Source organism: Sapajus apella, unplaced genomic scaffold (assembly GCF_009761245.1).
Source record: "Sapajus apella isolate SASKATOON/1434 unplaced genomic scaffold, GSC_monkey_1.0 scaffold53, whole genome shotgun sequence".
NCBI classification, from domain to species: Eukaryota; Metazoa; Chordata; class Mammalia; order Primates; family Cebidae; genus Sapajus; species Sapajus apella.
The window spans coordinates 9,796,733-9,815,434 of record NW_022436993.1 but is presented as its reverse complement, the minus strand read 5'-3'; the positions used below and the strand labels follow the sequence as shown (position 1 = coordinate 9,815,434).

Sequence of the window (18,702 nt, the reverse complement as noted above, 5' to 3'; positions counted from 1 at the left end):
ATGGCGTTGGTCAGTGGCCCCCACTCTGCCCTCCCTTACCATGCTTTTCAACACTGCACTTACCTAGAGTAATCTTTTCCCACTGAAAAGAAAAATGCATAAGATGTTGCCATAATGAGCTTTAAAAATGCTCAAACTGGCCTCCTATTCCAAAGTTATCCCTTCGCTCCATAAGATAAATGCATACCTGATTGCGTCCTTTGGAAAGGCTTTTCAGAAACTCAAGAGAATGCAACCGTTTGTCTCTTTGAGGTGTCCCACGTTTCCAGACTAAACCAATGTTTGTCTTACATATGTTGATTGACGTCTTGTGTCTCCCTAAAATGTGTAAAACCAAGCTGTGCTCTGACCACCTTGGGCACATGTCATCTGGACCTCCTGAGGCTGTGTCTTGGGGGCACATCCTTAACTTGCAAAGTAAACTTCCTAAATTGACTGAAAAAAGAGAAACAAAATGCATCAAAGAGACTACATTTAAGTGGTAAGAAAGTGCTTACTTTTGTGCTCTTGCGTTTGCTCTGTTAAAGATACAGGTGACCTATAAAGAGGTACATGGGAAACAAAAGTTAAAAATTAGTTAACACTGAGCACAAAAATGAGGCAAGGGGAAAGAAATGTAAAAACTGAAATCTATTTGAAATCCCCAAGGGTAAACTGAAGAAGCGCTGTGTAGGACATGTTTGCACCGGAAGATTATTATCTCCCATCAAGGCATTCCCACCAGGATGAGAAAGAAGGGAACATGGGCAAGGCAGGCAAGGTGGGCTGAATTGACTTCACTGGCCAATGCACGGTCAGCTTCCATGGGTGGCTTGCTGAGGGATGCACAGAGCTCTCTTTCCTGGTCCTGTGTGTGTAAAGAAAATGAGTAGACGCTACAGGCTGTTAGGATGGTGAATTGCAATGGCATCACAGGAGATTACTTTCTTAATGCATAGAATAATAATCCAAAGCTAGGTTGTTTTTGGTTTTTGTTTTGTGTTTTTAGGTTTTTTTGAGACAGAGTCTCACTCTTTCGCCTAGGCTGGAGTGTAGTGGCTCTATCTCAACTTACTGTAACCTCTACCTCCCGGATTCATGCAGTTCTCCCTGACTTGCTCTCCCGAGTAGCTAGGATTACAGGTGCCCACCACTATGCCCAGCTAATTATTGTATTTTTCAGTAGGGACGGGGTTTTGATGTGTTGGTCTGGCTGGTCTTGAACTCCTGACCTCAGGTGGTTCACCCACCTTGTTCTCCCAAATTGCTGGGATTACAGGTGCGAGCTACCACACCCAACCACTTTAAAAAAAAAAAATCAACGATAGCCAAGTAAGGAAAAAGGCATAATCTAAATCCATAATCTTTACAAATCCAGCAAGTAAGAAAACAGAAGCTTCTGGAACAGGGCAGAAGCATGCCATGCAGCTCAATTCTAATGAGTTGGTAAGCTTAAGAATTCCTACACATATTTTCCTTTTAAAAGTAAGGAAACTACTGAGAAATGGGTGGAACAGAAAGTAAACAGCAGGACCAACAGAACACGTCACATGAGCCATGGAAGTGTTATAACTATTTAGCCACATACAGTTGTCCCTCGACATGGGGAGTGGGAGTTGGTTACCGCAATCCCCCGGGATACCAAAATCCATCCATACTCAAGTCCAATACTCAGCCCTGTGGAACCTGGATATAGGATGTGAAACTCACATACAGGAAGGACAAACTTTCCCACGTGCCCTTCCACACCGTTGCTTGACCCATGCAATTCAAACCCTTGTGGTGTTCAAGGGTCAACCCTAGGTCCTTGTCTCCGGTTAAAACACAAAGGAGAATTTGTTCTCCTTGCTTCATGGTGCGTTTCTATGGTTAATTAACTAGATTTTGAAGTCAACCTGGGCAATTTAGTGTCTGTATTAATTATTTTTATTTATATCTATATTTACTGAACTTTTTTTGAGCTTTTAATCTTTATATTTTGCTGAAAAGCAAGAGAAATGACTTTTGGAATATTTGTACAAATAAGTGTCAGCTAAAATAGGCTTCTATGTTATGTAATATTTTGAGAGAGTTGTAAGTGGATTAATCATCATGGTTATTTTCAAGTAACAATAAACAAAATAAGTAACAATATTCAAGTACATACATATTCAACCACCAATATCATATTCATATTCAATATTCAAATTCAAGTACATATTCAAGTAACAAAAGAAAAGGATATATTTTTTAAATGCGTATATATATATATGTATGTATACACATACACACAATAAGACACTTAAGAAAATGAATGTTCTGTTATAAATTGAATTCCCAACTGGCTTTCAATTTATGTAATATATTTTAAAAAGCGCAAAAATTATTTAACCAGGCCGGGCGCGGTGGCTCAAGCCTGTAATCCCAGCACTTTGGGAGGCCGAGGCGGGTGGATCACGAGGTCAAGAGATCGAGACCATCCTGGTCAACATGGTGAAACCCCGTCTCTACTACAAATACAAAAATTCAGCTGGGCATGGTGGCGTGTGCCTGTAATCCCAGCTACTCAGGAGGCTGAGGCAGGAGAATTGCCTGAACCCAGGAGGCGGAGGTTGCGGTGAGCCGAGATCGCGCCATTGCACTCCAGCCTGGGTAACAAGAGCGAAACTCCGTCTCAAAAAAAAAAAAAAATTATTTAACCAACAGTATAAAAATTGTATTGGGATAACTAGTTAGCTACTTAAATAATTAGGTCTACACCTTGTGTCAAAACCAATTAGAGAGTTAAATCAAATATACTTAAGTAGAGAGTTGGATATAAACAAATCATGATTAGAATATTTTGTGTTAATTTATTAGAACAATGGACAGGTGGAAAGGTCTTTCTTAGTTTTGATGTGATAAAAGTATTCACAAAGCAACACATACTATTATTTTAAAATAGTAAACTGCATAACAAGAAAGCAAGATGAAAAGGTATGTTGGGAAAATATTTGAGGGAAATATACAAATGAGTCAAAATATCACAGAGACAGTTTCTACAAATTGGAAAGGCTGCAGCAATATGGAAACTGAATTCGGAAGTATCTGCATTAAAAGTACAATTAAGTTAAAAGCAGTGAAATTTTAAAGAAAATATGCCAAAAAAAAAAACAACTTGAAGAACATATGCTGAGATAAAGACTAAATTTTATTTGATACTTTCTAAGTTGTTAATACTGTTATATTTTCAACAAAAATGTTAATAAAACAAATTTACAAAACATCCTGCTAGATATTAAAAAAGACTATTTTAGAACTTACAGGACTAGTAATACACAAAATTCCTAAATTTCAACAGCAATCTAGATACACTGTTATATTAAATTTGATGAAGATTAAATACAAAGTTTCCATTAACACGTTTATTCAAGGAAAGCAGGGAAAAAGGTGACCCATAAGAGTCATGATTAGGCCAAGGTAAGTTGGAGAATTTAGTATTTAAGGATGGGATCACCCTGGCTGTTTACAGGGATCACGGCCAAGACTATGGAAACAAGGAGAATGCTGAAACAGACTCAACTCAAGACAGCATGGCAGAATTTAAGAGTGCTGTGGTTTGAATGTAGTTTGTCCCTCCCAAAACTCATGTTGAAATTTGATCCCCAATGAGGTCACGTTGGGAGTTGGGCTCTAGTGGGTAGTGTTTGGTTCATGAGGGCAGATTTCTTAGGAATAGATTAATGCCCTTCCTCTGGGGTGAGTGAGTTCTCACTGTCTGGGGTATGGACTAATTCCTCCAAGAGCAGGGTGGTTTCTCTCCTCAGTTTCTCTCTCTTGGTTTTCCTTATGGCCTGTGATCTCTACACGCATCTGCTCCCCTTCTAACTGCTGAGTGGAAGCAGCCTGAGGCCCTCACCAGATGCAGCTGCCCAATTTTGGACTTTCCAGCCACAAGAATTATAAGCCAAATAAACCTATTTTCTTTATAAGTAACCCAGCCTCAAGTATTCAGTTATAGCAACAGCAAATGGGCTAAGACAGGGAAGAACAAGAGCTTTGGTATCTGAGTGCTGAGTTGGAATCCTACCTCACTTAGCACTCATCAGCAATGTGTCCCCAGCCATTTCTCTTCACTCTTAGAACCCTGTTTCTTCTGTTGTGCAACTGAGCTACCACTAACTGTACTGCTGCTTTGCTGGGGGGACTAATGATGCAATGTGGCAAGGAAGATGTTGCTGGCTTTTGTTTAAAAGCGCTCAATCAGCAGATGCCAGACTTGCTTCTCCATAGTGGATTGTCTTTGATATTTACTGCAATGATTTTGGCTCTAATCCTGTTACATCATAAAAGAGATTTCCAGACTTTTAAAAACTCCATCATAAAAGAGTTCATTCTGAAACCACAGGTGTCTGTTTTCTTTGCTGAGATTCATATTGAATGAGATCATTCAATTCAGCAATGGATTTCAGACATCAAATTTTACCTTTAAAAATTGTTTTAAAACTAAAATTAGAATCATTAACCACTTCTCAACTACCACATGTCAGTGATATGGGGATCCTTAAAGGATATGGCTTTTCCTGATGAGCAAGATAATCTCTCATTAACAGAATTGATGTACATATCCAAGTGAAGCATAATACTGATTCTTGCCCATAGCAGAGACTTTGTTAAGTGCACCTAGCAATTTTGTTGGAGAGTTCTGATTTCATTTGTTAATTTCAAATTTCTGGACAGCCCTTTGAATTCTTTTATCAACTGTATATAGGAGGACTTGAGAGTTGTTAGGGAGGTATCCTTAGAGAAGGATGGCTTCCTACCAAACACACATAGACATGGAGCTGTAGAGTAGACTGAGTAATGGCCCCCAAAGATGTCCATGTTCCAATCTATGAAACCTACGAATATGTAATCTCATGTGGCAGATAAGACTTTGCAGATGTGATTAAGTTAAAAATCTTAAGCTAGGAAGATTCTCCTGGATTAGCTGGGGGGCACAGTGTAATCACAAGGGTCCTTATGAGTAGAAGAGTGAGATAGGAAAGTTGGAGTCCGAGAGGGAGATGTGACAGTGGGTGCAGAGGTCAGAAGGATACTGTAATTGCTGTCTTTGAAGGTGTGAAGGGGCCACAAGCCAAGGAATACAGGTGGAATACAGCCTCTAACAAGTGGAAAAGACAAGAAAACAAATTCTCCCCTGGAATCTCCAGAAGGAACACAGCCTTACTAATACCTTGGATTTTTTTCTTCCCAGTAAGATTCATTTTGGACTTCCAGCCTCCAGAACTATGAGATACTACATTTGTATTGTTTTGTGCCACCGTGTTTATGATAATTTGTTACAGCAGCAATAGCAAATTCGTATGGGCACACAGTGTGTAGAACTGTCTTCCGTGTGTGTCTAGACGAACTAAGGTAGAACTGCTGTAAGGAATCCTGCGACACTGTTGTCCATATTCTTTTTTGTTGTTGTTGTTGTTGTTTTTTGAGACAGGGTCTTGCTCTGTTGCACAGGCTGGAGTGCACTGGTGCAATCAGAGCTCACTGCAGCCTCTGCACTTCCTGTGCTCAAGTGATCCTCCTACCTTAGCCTCTTGAGTAGCTGAGACTTACAGGCATGCACCATCATACCTGGCTATTTTTTTTTCTTTTTAAAAATATGTTTGTGGAGATGGGGTCTCACTATGTTTGCCAAATCTGGTCTTAAACACCTGGGCTCAAGCCATCCTCCTGCCTCAGGTTTCCAAAGTGTTGGAATTATAGGTGTGAGCCATCACACCTGATCTGCTCATGTTCATTTTTATTTTTGCCCAAAGCAACACAAAATGTGTTTGGCCTTTTGAGTTAGCCATGTGATTATGTCTGCTCCATCAAGGTAAGAGGTCAGCAGTCCCTAGTCATTCTCCTCTCCAGTGAGGTATAGTCTAGTAATCAGAGATTGAGAATCCTGGGTGGGTGAAGGTATGGGGTGGGAAGTGTTCCTATGCTCCTCTCTGTACAAGACCTTTCATTTATTTTTAATCTGACCTTGCTTTTAAATGTGCATGGTGCTTTTATTAATCAGGAGTTGGGAAGCAACCCATGGGCATCAGTGGGTAGGTGCTGGAAGAAGAGTGAAGAAACAGCACGGAAGCAGTGAAAATAAATGGTCAGAAAGGAATCTGTTGGCTGTTCTATTCCTGGAATCCAGAGAACAGCTCCAGGTCCACAAGTGCAGTGACCCTCTTGGTCCCCGTAGGAAAAAAACCTCAGATGAAAGACTGTGTGTCTAGTGGGTTAAACACACCAATTCTCCATTCAGACTGCGTAGAATGGAAGCCCACCACGCTTCCCCTGGCTCTGTGAGCTTAAGCCAGTTAGGAAACCTCTCTAGGCTCAGAGTTCCTGCGTGCTAAATGGGTACAAAATATTATCTTGAATGATGGTTACAAAAATCAAATGTGAAGTGCTTAGCACATAGTAAGCACTCTACAAATGCTAAACTAGTATTATATGAATAGTATCATAACCTTAGGGAACTTCCAAATTTTGAGATGAGGACAAGGCTCCTCCTAGTTCTTTCTTTTTTTGTTTTTTTAAATCATTTTTACAATATTTTCTCGACTGCCTCTGTTACATAAATGAGCCAAAGATGGACTCTGTGTGTTGGTCCCCAGGCTGTTTATTTCTTCACTGGGGGTTGAAATGCATTATCTCAGAAGCTCAGTGGTACCAAACTCAAATTTTTACACACCCAGTTGTTACTTGTTTGTTTGCGTTTATAGTCTCACTCTGTCATACAGGCTGGAGTGCAGTGGTGTGATCATAGCTTTCCACAGCCTCCAACTCCTCAACTCAAGTGATCCTCCCGCCTCAGCCTCCCGAGTAGCTGGTACTATATAGGCACGCACCACCAGGCCTAGCTAATTTTCAGTTTTTGTTTGTTTTGTAGAGACAGGGTTTCACTATGCTGCCCAGGCTCTTCTCAAACTCCTGGCCTCAGGTAATCTTCCAACTTCAACCTCCCAAAGTGTTGGAATGACAGGCCTGAGCCAGCAGACCCAGCCCATCCTGTTGTTTTAAACCTAGCCCATGTAAGTAGATTTTTAGCCCTTGAGCCTGCCTTGCACACCCTGTGAAACCTCATCTCCATCTGCTGATGGGGCCTTTTCTTTAGTAGGATGGCAGTATGCAGCCTTGTGATTTTAAGGTGTACACTGCTGGGGCCTTCAGACCTCTTTCGACCCACGGACTCCCACCCTACTGCTGAACGACATCACTTCGACACATGGAACCCGTCTTCAATCTCCTCTCCTGGGGATTCCCTGGCCCTTCTCCCCTTCTAAGTAACAACCTCTATGTGCCATAGCCTCTGCACAGAATCCTGCTGTGAGGGATGTTGTCCCATGCACAGTTGTCATAGTTCCCCAGTGAACTGTGTGTGATTGGGCCACCTCCTAGATATCGTATCTTTTTCCTTATCAGTCCCCAAATCCCTCACACTCCCTACATCTTCTTTTCCAACTAACACCAACTCCCAGTAAAGGACTATTCAAATATATTTTTACTTCTCCGCTTCATCATAAGCCAGAATAGGACCCAGGGACAGAACAGTAAATTTCTTCGTTTTCCTGAGAGTTTCCCAGTATGGGGCATGCAGTGCCGGCTGGGAATAGGAAGATTGTCATGGATGCCAAATATCCCAAATGATGACATTTTTCCATCATCTCTTAAAAAAAAAAAATCATACTGTGATTTTAGGCACATTTGTTGGTACTTTGCAAAGTAAATTTGTCTTAGTCCATTCAAGCTGCTGTAACAAAATAGCATCAGTTGGGTGGCTTATCAAAAACAGCCATTTAGGGGCCAGGTGCAGTGGCTCATGCCTATAATCCCAGCACTTTGGGAGGCCGAGATGGGCAGATCATGAGGTCAGGAGTTTGAGACCAGCCTGACCAACATGTTGAAACTCCATCTCTACTAAAAATACAAAAATTAGCTGGGTATAGTGGCATGCACCTGTAATCCCAGCTACTGAGGAGGCTAAGGCAGGAGAATCACTTGAACCTGGGAGGTGGAGGTTGCAGTGAGCCAAGATCACGCCACTCCCTCCAGCTTGGGTGACAGAGGAAGACTCTGTCTAAAACAAAAACAAAACAAAACAAAAACAAAAAACCAGCCCTTTATTCCTCAGTTCTGAAACTAGGAAGTCAAAGGTTGAGGCAGATTTTGTGTCTGGTGACAAACTCTCCCCCTCTGAGTTTCCATAACTTTTAGATTCTTTTACTCTATTACCTTTATAGTGTCTGTGAGGACCACCTTTTCTGGGGTAAAGGAAACCATCATTTCATTCTTAATGCTAATGCATATAACCTACAGTACCTCTAATGACGCTACGGTAACACACAGCTTCCCATTTCATAAATGGTAGCTTCTTACTGAGTCCTAATATGGTGGAGGGGTACCACCTCTTTCTGGGACCTCTTTGATAATGGTGCCTAATCCCATTCATGACCTAATCACCTCCCAAAAGCCCCTCCTAATTCCATCACACACGGGTGATTAGGTTGCAACATACGAATTTTGAGGGGAATGCAAAGATTCAGACCCCAGTATCTACAAAACCAGAAAAGAGAAATTGAAATCCACAAAGTTTAGCCTTCAAATTCAGTAGAAAAGCCCCATTTTTCCAAGCTAATTATAAGCTGATGTTAGGACCCAAATGAACTGCTCTTTATGAGGAAGTAAAGAACATAATATCTGTATCAAACAATGAGTTGGATCTTTCAGAAATTGAAAATTCATAGTTCTATTATTTTTCCTTCGGTTACTGTCTGATTCATAAGTAAGAATAACTGAATACTTCTGTGGTCTAATAATTAAAAAATAATTGGGAAAATATATTATTTTTTGAAGTATTTTGTCATAAAATCATATGAATCTCTCCAAGTTGTATTTCTGATTTTAAATTTGAGAATTTTTCTGTTGCACTTGTCACTCTTAGAGGGTTCTCAACTAACTAAATCCAGTAGGAATAGAAAAATTGAGATTTTTCTCATTCACTTCTTTGCCACTATGTAGCTCCTTACTAATTCAGTATTGGGAAAGATGAGCTTCTTTTAAGCATATTTTAAAAGAGAATGTCTAGGATCTCATCTGACATCTCCGATATTACTCTCTGAGAAGCCTTCCTCTCATTCTGTCCTGTAATTTTATATCTTTGTAACCAACATCTTTTCATAGCCAACCACCCCCTCCCCTCGGATCCTCATTTCCTTCCTTCTCTGCTTTTCTGTGATGCAGGCAGACATTCTCAACTCTGTTCCTCTTTCCCTCTGTCTTGTTCTCCTGAGAAATGAAAAGACTGATTCACTCCACCCTTGAATTTCAGCAGACAAACCTGGTGAAGGAAAAAGATCACTCTGGGGACCGTTGTACTTGAATTTCATGACCACAAATATCCAACTACACTCAGGCCTGCCTGTTGATCTGTTTTTCTGGCTAGTCCACTCACCACCCCTGCCCGCCCGAGAGGTCTTTTTCGCGTCTTCCTCCTCAAATCTGCAACAGTTTCTGCCTTCTTCTCATTCTTGGTTAATGATCTTTCTCCTAATTTCATCTGAGAAAATAGCAACTCTCTAAAAAGACCTTCCCACTACTGCTACCATTAAATCCACCCACTAGTACCCAAATCCTCTGCTTCCTTCCTGTGACAGTGGGTAAACCAACTAAGAGTCTCTCTCAGCCAACCACTCTGCTCATGCCTGGGGTGCCAGACCCTTGGCCCAACCAAGGACTTTGCACCTACAATTATCTGTCATCTCCATTGAAGTGTCTTTTGTTTTTCCTTTCTTACCTGTAATACCTCCTATTCCAAGAAAAAAAAAAAAAAGATGCCTTCTTCCTGCATCTCTTGGCAGCTATGTTTTCATTTTTCTACTCTATGCTAAATCAAATCTCCTTGGAAAACTTGGTCCACCCACTGTATCAAATTGCTCACCTCTCTCTCTCTTTATTGAACTCATTTCAGACTCTTGACCCAATCCCTCCAGTGACTTCACTTGAGGTGCTATTGTCAGTGGCCTCTACCTGACCAGATCTGATGATCAATTTTCCGTCTTCATACTTGACCTCACCTCCAAGGGGCGAGATGCTCCAGGAATCAGTTTTCAGCTCTTCTTTCTTGGGAAATTTCTCAAGGGAATTTTGTGAAAGCTCTTGGTTCTACAGACCATCTATATGCCACGTTTATTTCTCTACTCAAACCTGTCTTCTGGACTCTGGAGTTATATACAGAATTGCCTACTTGACTGTTGCATGTTGATGTCCTATAGCCTTCTCAAAATTAATATCCCTGCAAAAGTATTTTTTGCTTTCTCCTCTGAGCTTGCCCCTGCCTTGGTGTTTCCCTTCTTGGGAAATGGAGCAACCAGTGGAATAGTCGCTCAGCCCCATCTCCCTCTTCCAGCTTCCAACTGGATTCATTCTTGGCTTCTTTCTCTCCAATAAGACATCAATCTATAGGTCAGTTCTGTCACACTAGATTTTAAAAATGTATCCAAAATCCTACCGCTTCTCAAGATGTCCTCCCACTAATGCCTTAGACCAAGCCCTTCTCTCATAGTCTAGAAAATGATCACTGTTTTTCCTCGTGAGCTCTTGGATGAATGCTACTTCTGAGACATAAATCAAGCTAGGTGTCCTTTTCAAAGTCCTCCAGTGGCTTTCCTCCCAGTTAGAAGAAAATCCAGTCTTTGTTGTGACTTGGTGAACCTACATGATCTGGCCACTCACCGGGCTTCATCCATAGACACCTTCTTACTGTCTTTTCCGTGGGTGAAGTACATTCCTGCCTCGGGGCCCTTGCCTGGACCTTTCTTCTGCCATGTTGTCTGAGTCCTTCACTTAATTCACTTTGTTCTGCTCAAAACTCATCTTTCTAAGAGGGCAAAGAGGCCTGCCTACCCTCAATTTTATCTCATTTTTTTAAAAGTTGTCCATTCTAAATGTAGAGGATACCTAGGTCAGCCACGACTATGGACGAGTGTCTTTTATTTTGGAAAATTACATATTTAAGGTTTAGGATATCTAGCTACGTATGACCACCATACAGCCTAGTGTTAGAATCAACACCAATGCAAATTGCTTTTGAGGGAGACAAGATCCATCTTTGGCTCCCTCGGTTTCTGTTGCCTCAGTTCTACCATCTGAAGCCCTCGTCCCAATATCCAATACCATGCAGGTTTATGCTCCAGCTCCTCCCAGCTCTGCTCTTACTCCTGAAGTGTCCACGCACCAAAGCTACCTGCATCCTCTTCTCCCCAGTCTCTGGAACTTCTCATTAGTAGTTAGGTGTTTGCAGGAAAAGCCATTTGCTTTTACTAGAGTTGCAAGCTGAGGTGGGTGCCCTTTCCTTAAGTGTCCTCATCTTGTATTACTTCCAGCTTTATTGGTAAATCCTATGCATCTGTGTTGAGTAGCCTTAAGGTCCCTGCCATCAGATATGTGTCTGAAGCTCATTGATGAGGAACAGTACTCAGTGGGATTGTTTAATGGACACAGAATCCATTTGCTGTCTAAAACTCTGGTTGGGAGCTAGATTTTTGCAGTTCACCAAATCTGGATTCCAATCCTATTTCTCATGTGTATGAATTTCATAGCCTTAAGCAAGTCTCTCAACTCTGTTCCCTCGTTTGTAACCTGTTCTCACACTGTTATAAAGAACTACCTGACAATCGGTAATTTATAAAGAAAAGAGGGTTAATTGACTCACAGTTCCACGGTGTATACAGGAGGCCTGGCTGAGAAGCCATCAGAAAACTTAATGTCATGGTGGAAGGGTGAAGGAGAAGCAACCACATCTTACCATAGTCAAACAGGGGAGAGAGAGCACGAAGAGGGAAGTACTACACGCTTTTAAACCATCAGATCTCAGAAGTCACTACCGCAAGAACAGCAAGGAGGACATCTGCCCCCATGGTCCTATCACCTCCCTCCCACAACACTGGGAATTACAATTCAATGTGAGACTTGGGTGGGGACACAAAGCCAAACCGTATCACGCAGGGATGAAGAGTGATAGTCTTCTTCATAACTGTTAGGAGAATTAAAGGTATAATGCTCACTGGGTGCCTGTATCAGCAGATACTTGTTAGTGCTTTTTGTAATTGTTTGTATGATTATTCTTCAGTCAAGCCAAATCTTTAAGGAGTTAGTGATCTTATCTAGCCTATTCTGTCTCTCCCTGCCTACATTATTTTACTGAATGTTGCTGTGGTGGGAAAGCTTTAGCTTCCCCTGATAATCATTCTAAGAAGCCTCTTTTCAGAACCCACTGTGGCATTTACCGGAAGGAGTTTTACACAAATTCCCTTTTTATGGGGCCTCCAGGAGAAATCGGTGTCTGGTGTTGGTGCCAAACAGATTCGTTCTTCTGAGCATTTGGTTTATTTTAAGCTGATGGATGGTAAATTACATAACCGACCGAGTTTCCCTTTTTGAGTTGGCTGCCCGAAAGCTTACAGCCAGATCTATGGCTCATTGGTAGGAAGTACTTCCATTATTATGGGATGCATTTTGAGCCCTGTTTCTGCATTTTGTGTTGCCATCTTTGCTTTGCTTTTTTTCTCTTAATCCCTCTTTTCTGATATTTAAATGTCCTTTGAAAATTTATCCTTGTCAGTTGCCTTCAATTATTTCCGAAGCAAGGGAAGGATGTGTAGCTATAGGTAGATGAAGTATGGTTTTAAATAATTTGTCATAGTGCCTATATTTAAGAGGGGCTTAATTTTTAGAAGAAGATACTTGTGGCCTAAAATAACTTTCCAATTGGTAAAATTTCCGACTTTGCAAGAAAGGGGAAGGAAAAAGTATAAGGTGGGAATGTTTTTGCAGAAGGGTGACTTGGGAAGCTGCTAGAAGGGGAACCCGAGAAAGGCAGCTGATGATGGCTTGGGGTGGAAAAGTGTGGTTAAGTAATTAATATGTGATCCTCCAGGGTTAGCTTATAAAATTAATCTTCACCTTTCAAAGAGAAGGTAGGAAGAGGTTTAAAGCCATGGGCTGAGGCGTCAAACACCTGGATAGAAATCTTGGCTCTGCCATTGTTTTGAGCAACTTATTTGACTTCACAGTGTCTCAGTGTTTTCATTCATGAAATGGAGATGAAGGGCTCATGGTCTGCCAGCCTCAGCCTCCCAAAGTGCTAGGATGACGGGCATGAACCATTGTGCCTGCCCATTTTATTGTTTTTGTTTGTACTAGAAAGTATAGGTTCTCAAATGGCTTTGGTTATGAGAGAATCAGGGAGGAAAAGAAAAAGAATATTTGAGAAGTATTGCTGTGGGTTATAGGATCCTGTGTTGCATTCTTCGAGCTATGCAATTAAAGACTGCCTTCGATTTTCAAGTTTTTGTTGCGATATTGCATTCCTTTAAGTATGACTGGGCTATCAGAGAACTGGGATTTATTAGAGTTACACAAATCTTGAATGTAGGAGGTGTAGTCTACCTTAGTAAACCAAAATATGTTTTAAATTTGTCATTGAGGTTTCGTGTGCATTCCCTGATTGTTAGTAATTTCAGAAGTATGACTCCTTCCCTCATTACATTGCCTGTAGTTACCTTATTTACTTCTCCTGCTGTGTATAGGTGGTAAATAAACAAATGTTACCACTCTGATTACTGAGAATAACAATGATTAGCTGTTGGTCAGAAAAACAAAAAACTCCAGTAGATCAAAAGAGAACCCAGACACTTTGGTGAGAAATAAAGGAAATTTAGAGAAAGGTTTTCAGTTCTGTAGAAGTTGGAATGAAATAGAGTGGTGTGTTTTGGTGGCTAAAGAAGTGGAGTTCAGTGGAAGAGGCATCAGCCAGGTAGAGATTTTGTTCAAGATCGTAAGGAGAGAAATGAGGACTGGACCAAGAAATAGAAGAAAACTGGTACTGACGTGAAAATAAAGGTTTATCACAGATTAGACTACAGGAGACTGAACTTCAGAAATGCATGGAAATGTCCAGGATGGAGAGAACGTGGGAACACGTGTGTATTACATTGGGTTCCATTTTCTGTTTTCAAGTACTTGCATTTACTTGAATTCCTTAATATCTAATACATTTATTCATTTTCCTTGTCTCCCATCTTCACCTCCTTAGCACGAGACCTCTCTTTTGCTTGGATAAAAATACTTTCTAACTGGTCTCCCTGGCTTCTCTCTAGCCGTCCTCCAATCTGTCTTCAACTCTACTGCCAAAGTGGATTTTAAATGGTACAAATCTGATTATGCCTCTTGAGGGAAAGAAATCCCACTGCTCTTAGTAGAAAGAGAAAAGATCGCCAGCATGGCCCTCACGCTTTCTAACCTCATCTTCTCCTCTCTCTCTTGCTTTATTCTCCAGCTTCTTAAACTCAGCCTTCTCCTTTGTATTACAAAGACCTTTGTAAATAATACCTTCCCTCTCCCTGCCTTATCGGCCCTGCATTTAGCCGACTCCTTCCCACCCTTCAGACCTCAGCTCAGGTAGCAGTGCCCCAGAGACACCTTTTCGGACTCTTCTAATTCTCAAAGATGTCAGCCTGCTCTGCATTTTCGTAGTATTCTGTACTTTCATGCAAACATCTTACTAGCTTGTAATTATATGCTTATGTGATTATTTGATTCAAATTGCCTTGCCCCGTGGATTTTAAGCTCCTGCAAGGCAAGGACCTTAGTTGTTTTAATTGTTATTTTCCTACTGGTGCCCAGCAGAGACGTGCTCTTGATGAGCGGCCGTCAGTTGATACTGTGGAATGAATGGATGAATAGAGACAGTTGGACCGTTTTTTTGTTTTTGCTGAAACTAGCAGAAGAGTTTTTGGTCAACTTAAGGACACTAGGCTCTTCATCGCTTACTGTGAAGGGAGAGTCAAATGAGTATATGAGCAAGTGTCTGTCGTAGGAGGGACCCTTCCTTCCTAAAATCACAGCCACAGAAGAGCCAGAAGCATGTAAGCAGAGTCAACTCTGACAAGACAATTTTAGTTCCGCTACAGAAGGCTTCTTTAGATCTTCCATTTTTTACTATCAAAGAGTTCTCTTCTTGGAGGAAGCACTTCATCTGATGTTTAACTTTGACTGTGTTCTTGCCACTCCTGACTAATAGCCACATAGAAAGTGAGTAGTAAAGAAACACGAATCTTCATAGTTTCTAAAGACTGACCAGAGATAAATCCCTTGGATTAAAACATATATGCATATATGGCATAGAAATGATCTACGTTTCTCTTTGATTACTTTTAATCTGTTGATTTTGTCATTGTGCCTCTCCTTGTCGCTTTTCAATATTTTTCTCTTAAGATAGCTCATATGATAACAAAATAGCTAATTTAGCAATTCATTAGGTTTGTAATTTAGCTACATGAGCCAAGCAGCTAGTTTTTATTGACTTTATTTGATTCGATTACTTAGTAAAGGCACAGCTATCACAGACAAGTATACAAGCTCAAAAGCTTCCAATTTCTTGCTGACGTTGAACTCTTAAGCGCAGTGAAGCGATCTCAGCTCACTGCAGTCTCCGCCTCCTGGGTTAAAGCGATTCTCCTGCCTCAGCCTCCAGTGTAGCTGGAACTACAGGTGCACATCACCACGCCCGGCTAATTTTTTGTATTTTAATAGAGATGGGGTTTTGCCCTGTTGGCCAGGATGGTCTCAATCTCCTGATCTCATGACCTGGCTGCCTCTGCCTCCCGAAGTGCTGGGATTACAGGCATGAGCTACCACACCTGGTCCCGACCAGGTTTTTATAGACTCAACAGTCTGGATATTTTTTCCTACTTTTTAATAAAACAACAGCTATTTTCACATTTAAAAGTTTCAGTCATTCTGTACATACCACCAGTTCAACTCTAAACTCTTTGCTGTGTTGTTCAGGGTAGTCCCAGCCTGGGTTCCCGATTCTCCATTCCACTCCCTTTTCTTTTTCCCCTCTCCCACTCTCCCACCTCCTCCACACACTTGGATTTGTGAATTCATCATTCATTCCAGAAACACTTCGAGGTGCTTTTAAAACACACTTTTAGGCCAGGTATGGTGGCTCATACTTCTAGTCCCAGCACTTTGAGAGGCCAAGGTGGGTGAGATGCATGAACTCAAGAGTTTAAGACCAGCCTGGGCAACACGGCAAAACCCTGTCTCTGCAAAAAGTACAAAAATTAGCTGCGCATGTTGGCACACGCCTGTAATCCCAACTACTTGGGAGGCTGAGGGGGTAGGATCACCTGAGCCTACAAAGTTGAGGCTACAGAGAGCTGAGGCTGCACCACTGCACTCCAGCCAGGGTGACAGAGTGAGACCCTGTGTCAAATATTAATAATAATACAAGTTTAGCATCTATCATTGAAATCAGAGTAAAAGTGCCAACGTCGGAGTTAATGTCTCTTTCTTGATGCAGTCTAAATATAATCACTATTGGGCCAGTATGGCAGTGCCCCAGTCCTAGGGACTTGGGTCTGTCTTGTCACTCTCCTCTCCTGAATGTGCAGCTTTCTTCTCGTTATAAAAGGCTGTCCCAGCTCTCAGGAGTGGTACGTGACTTGAGTATTGGCACATGGCATTTCTGTATATTCCCATTGACCAGAATCAATCTAGGCTCGTGGCCATCCAAGTTGCAAGAAAAGCTGGGACATTCGTCTTAGCCCAGCAGCCAATGTCCATTTCTGTTACTGTAAATGAAGTAAAGAATGGATAAAGGGGGCCGACTATGAATCTCTGTCATACCTACTATGTTTCAGTACTGTGCCAAGTGCTAGGGATAGAGAGATAAGTAGAGACTGAATCTGGGGGAGAACTGAGTTTAGAATGAGGATTTTGGGTGGATCCCTGTTGTCTGAAGATACGATTCTTCATATACAGTCTATGTAAACACAATTGGTTCTGTGTATATTCTGTATGTAACCTTCTGTGCTTTTGCATTTTCTGCCCATTGCCTGGGATTCTTTCTCCCTCTACTTAACATTGGATGTAGTTCTGTCCATTCTGCAAAGGCTAGCCCAAGTGTCCTCATCTTTGTGAAGCCTCCCTTGTTCCTTCCAGGGATAGTTAGGAGTTGTTTTCTTGGTGTTCCCATTGCACTTAAACTGTGTTCCCTTCTCTCTGTTTTTTTGAGATGGAGTCTCCCTCTGTCACCCAGGCTGGAGTGCAGTGGTGTGATCTTCGCTCACTGCAACCTCTGCCTCTCAGATTCAAGCGATTCTCCTTCCTCACCCTCTCAAGTAGCTGGGATTACAGGCATGTACCACCACACTCAGCTAATTTTTGTATTTTTAGTAGAGACAGGGTTTCACCATGTTGGTCAGCTGGTCTTGAACTCCTGACCTCAGGTGATCTGCCTACCTGGGCCTCCCAAAGTGCTGGGATTATAGGCATGAGTCACCATGTCCAGCCTCCTCTGTTGTTATAAGTGTCTTGAGGAATACATGGATTGCATTTTATTCACTTCATATCCCCCAGCACCTTTTCACAGGACTGAGCAAACAGAAGGTGCTCCATAAATGTTTGCTGAATCAAATTAGTTAGTGCTTGGCATCCTTTTGTGGATTCTTGAATGACAAGGTGGGTGGAATCTTTAATGAATGGGGGAATCTCTCTTATATTGTGTATAAAAATATCCTAGTTAATAAAAAGTTAAGTGAATTCCAAATCGAATTCAGAATCCTAGAAGAGATAGAGTGTTTCCCCAGTGTTTTCATCTTATTCTAACTTTAAGGTAATTTTTATTCTTTATTCAGTTATTCTAGTAAATGTGCGATGACAGAAGGGATGAAGAGGCCTTAAGAAAAAAGCTTGAATTTGAATGATGTGTTCTTTCATATTACTTACTGTTCTTCTCACTCAAGTTCTTTAAAAAATCAAATTGAAGTCCTATCCTACTGGGAATACATCTTGCATGCCTTGGAAAATGGTGAAGGCTTTTTTTTTCCCCCAGGATTTACTTTAAGAGCCAATTTGCAGTGTAATTCAGAAATTTTGTTTTACCCTAGGTTTCTGATGTAATCACTAAGGTGTCCTTATTGTCTGTCTATAGATTATCTGTTATCTTCCTTTGGACCTTCAAATCCACAAAGGATTAATTAATATATGGTAATTAATATTTTCACAGACTGTGTAGATTGTATAAGTTGCAGCGTTTAAATTATGCTCTTGCTTACATTTCTGATAAAGAAAACATGGAATCATGTGGGGTCCCAGTTTATCAGTCAAATAAGGATATTAAGCTAAGGCAGAAATTTTTTTCACCTTTACCAACCTCTTAGACTATTAATAATAATATAAAATTGTTGGTTTAAATCATAGATTTTAAGGCCAGGCGTGGTGGCTCACACTTGTAATCCTAGCATTTTGGGAGGCTGGGGCAGGAGAATGGCCAGAAGCCAGGAGTTTGAGACCAGCCTGGGCAACAGAGTGAGACCTCTGTCTCTAAAAAAAATTTTTTAAATTAGGCTGGGCATGGTGGCTCACACCTATAATCTCAGCACTTTGGGAGGCTGAGGTGGGCAGATCACTTGAGTCTGAGAGTTCAAGACCAGCCTAGCCAACATGGCGAAACTCCATCTGTACTAAAAAATTAAAAAATTTTTTTTAAAAACTACAAAAAGTAGCCGGGGGTGGTGGTGTACACCTGCAGACCCAGCGACTCAGGAGGCTGAGGCATGAAAATTGCTTGAACCTGGGAGGCAGAGGTGGCAGTGGGCTGAGATCGTGCCACTGCACTCCAGCCTGCATGACAGAGTGAGACTCTGTCTCAAA

At 41.4% G+C, this 18,702-nt stretch overlaps 1 protein-coding gene across 4 annotated transcripts in view; it reads left to right on the top strand.

Moving 5' to 3' along the window:
- The window catches only part of CACNB2 (calcium voltage-gated channel auxiliary subunit beta 2), a 397,329-nt gene that overhangs the window by 104,774 nt on the left and 273,853 nt on the right, over positions 1-18,702 (top strand). The window lies entirely within an intron of this gene.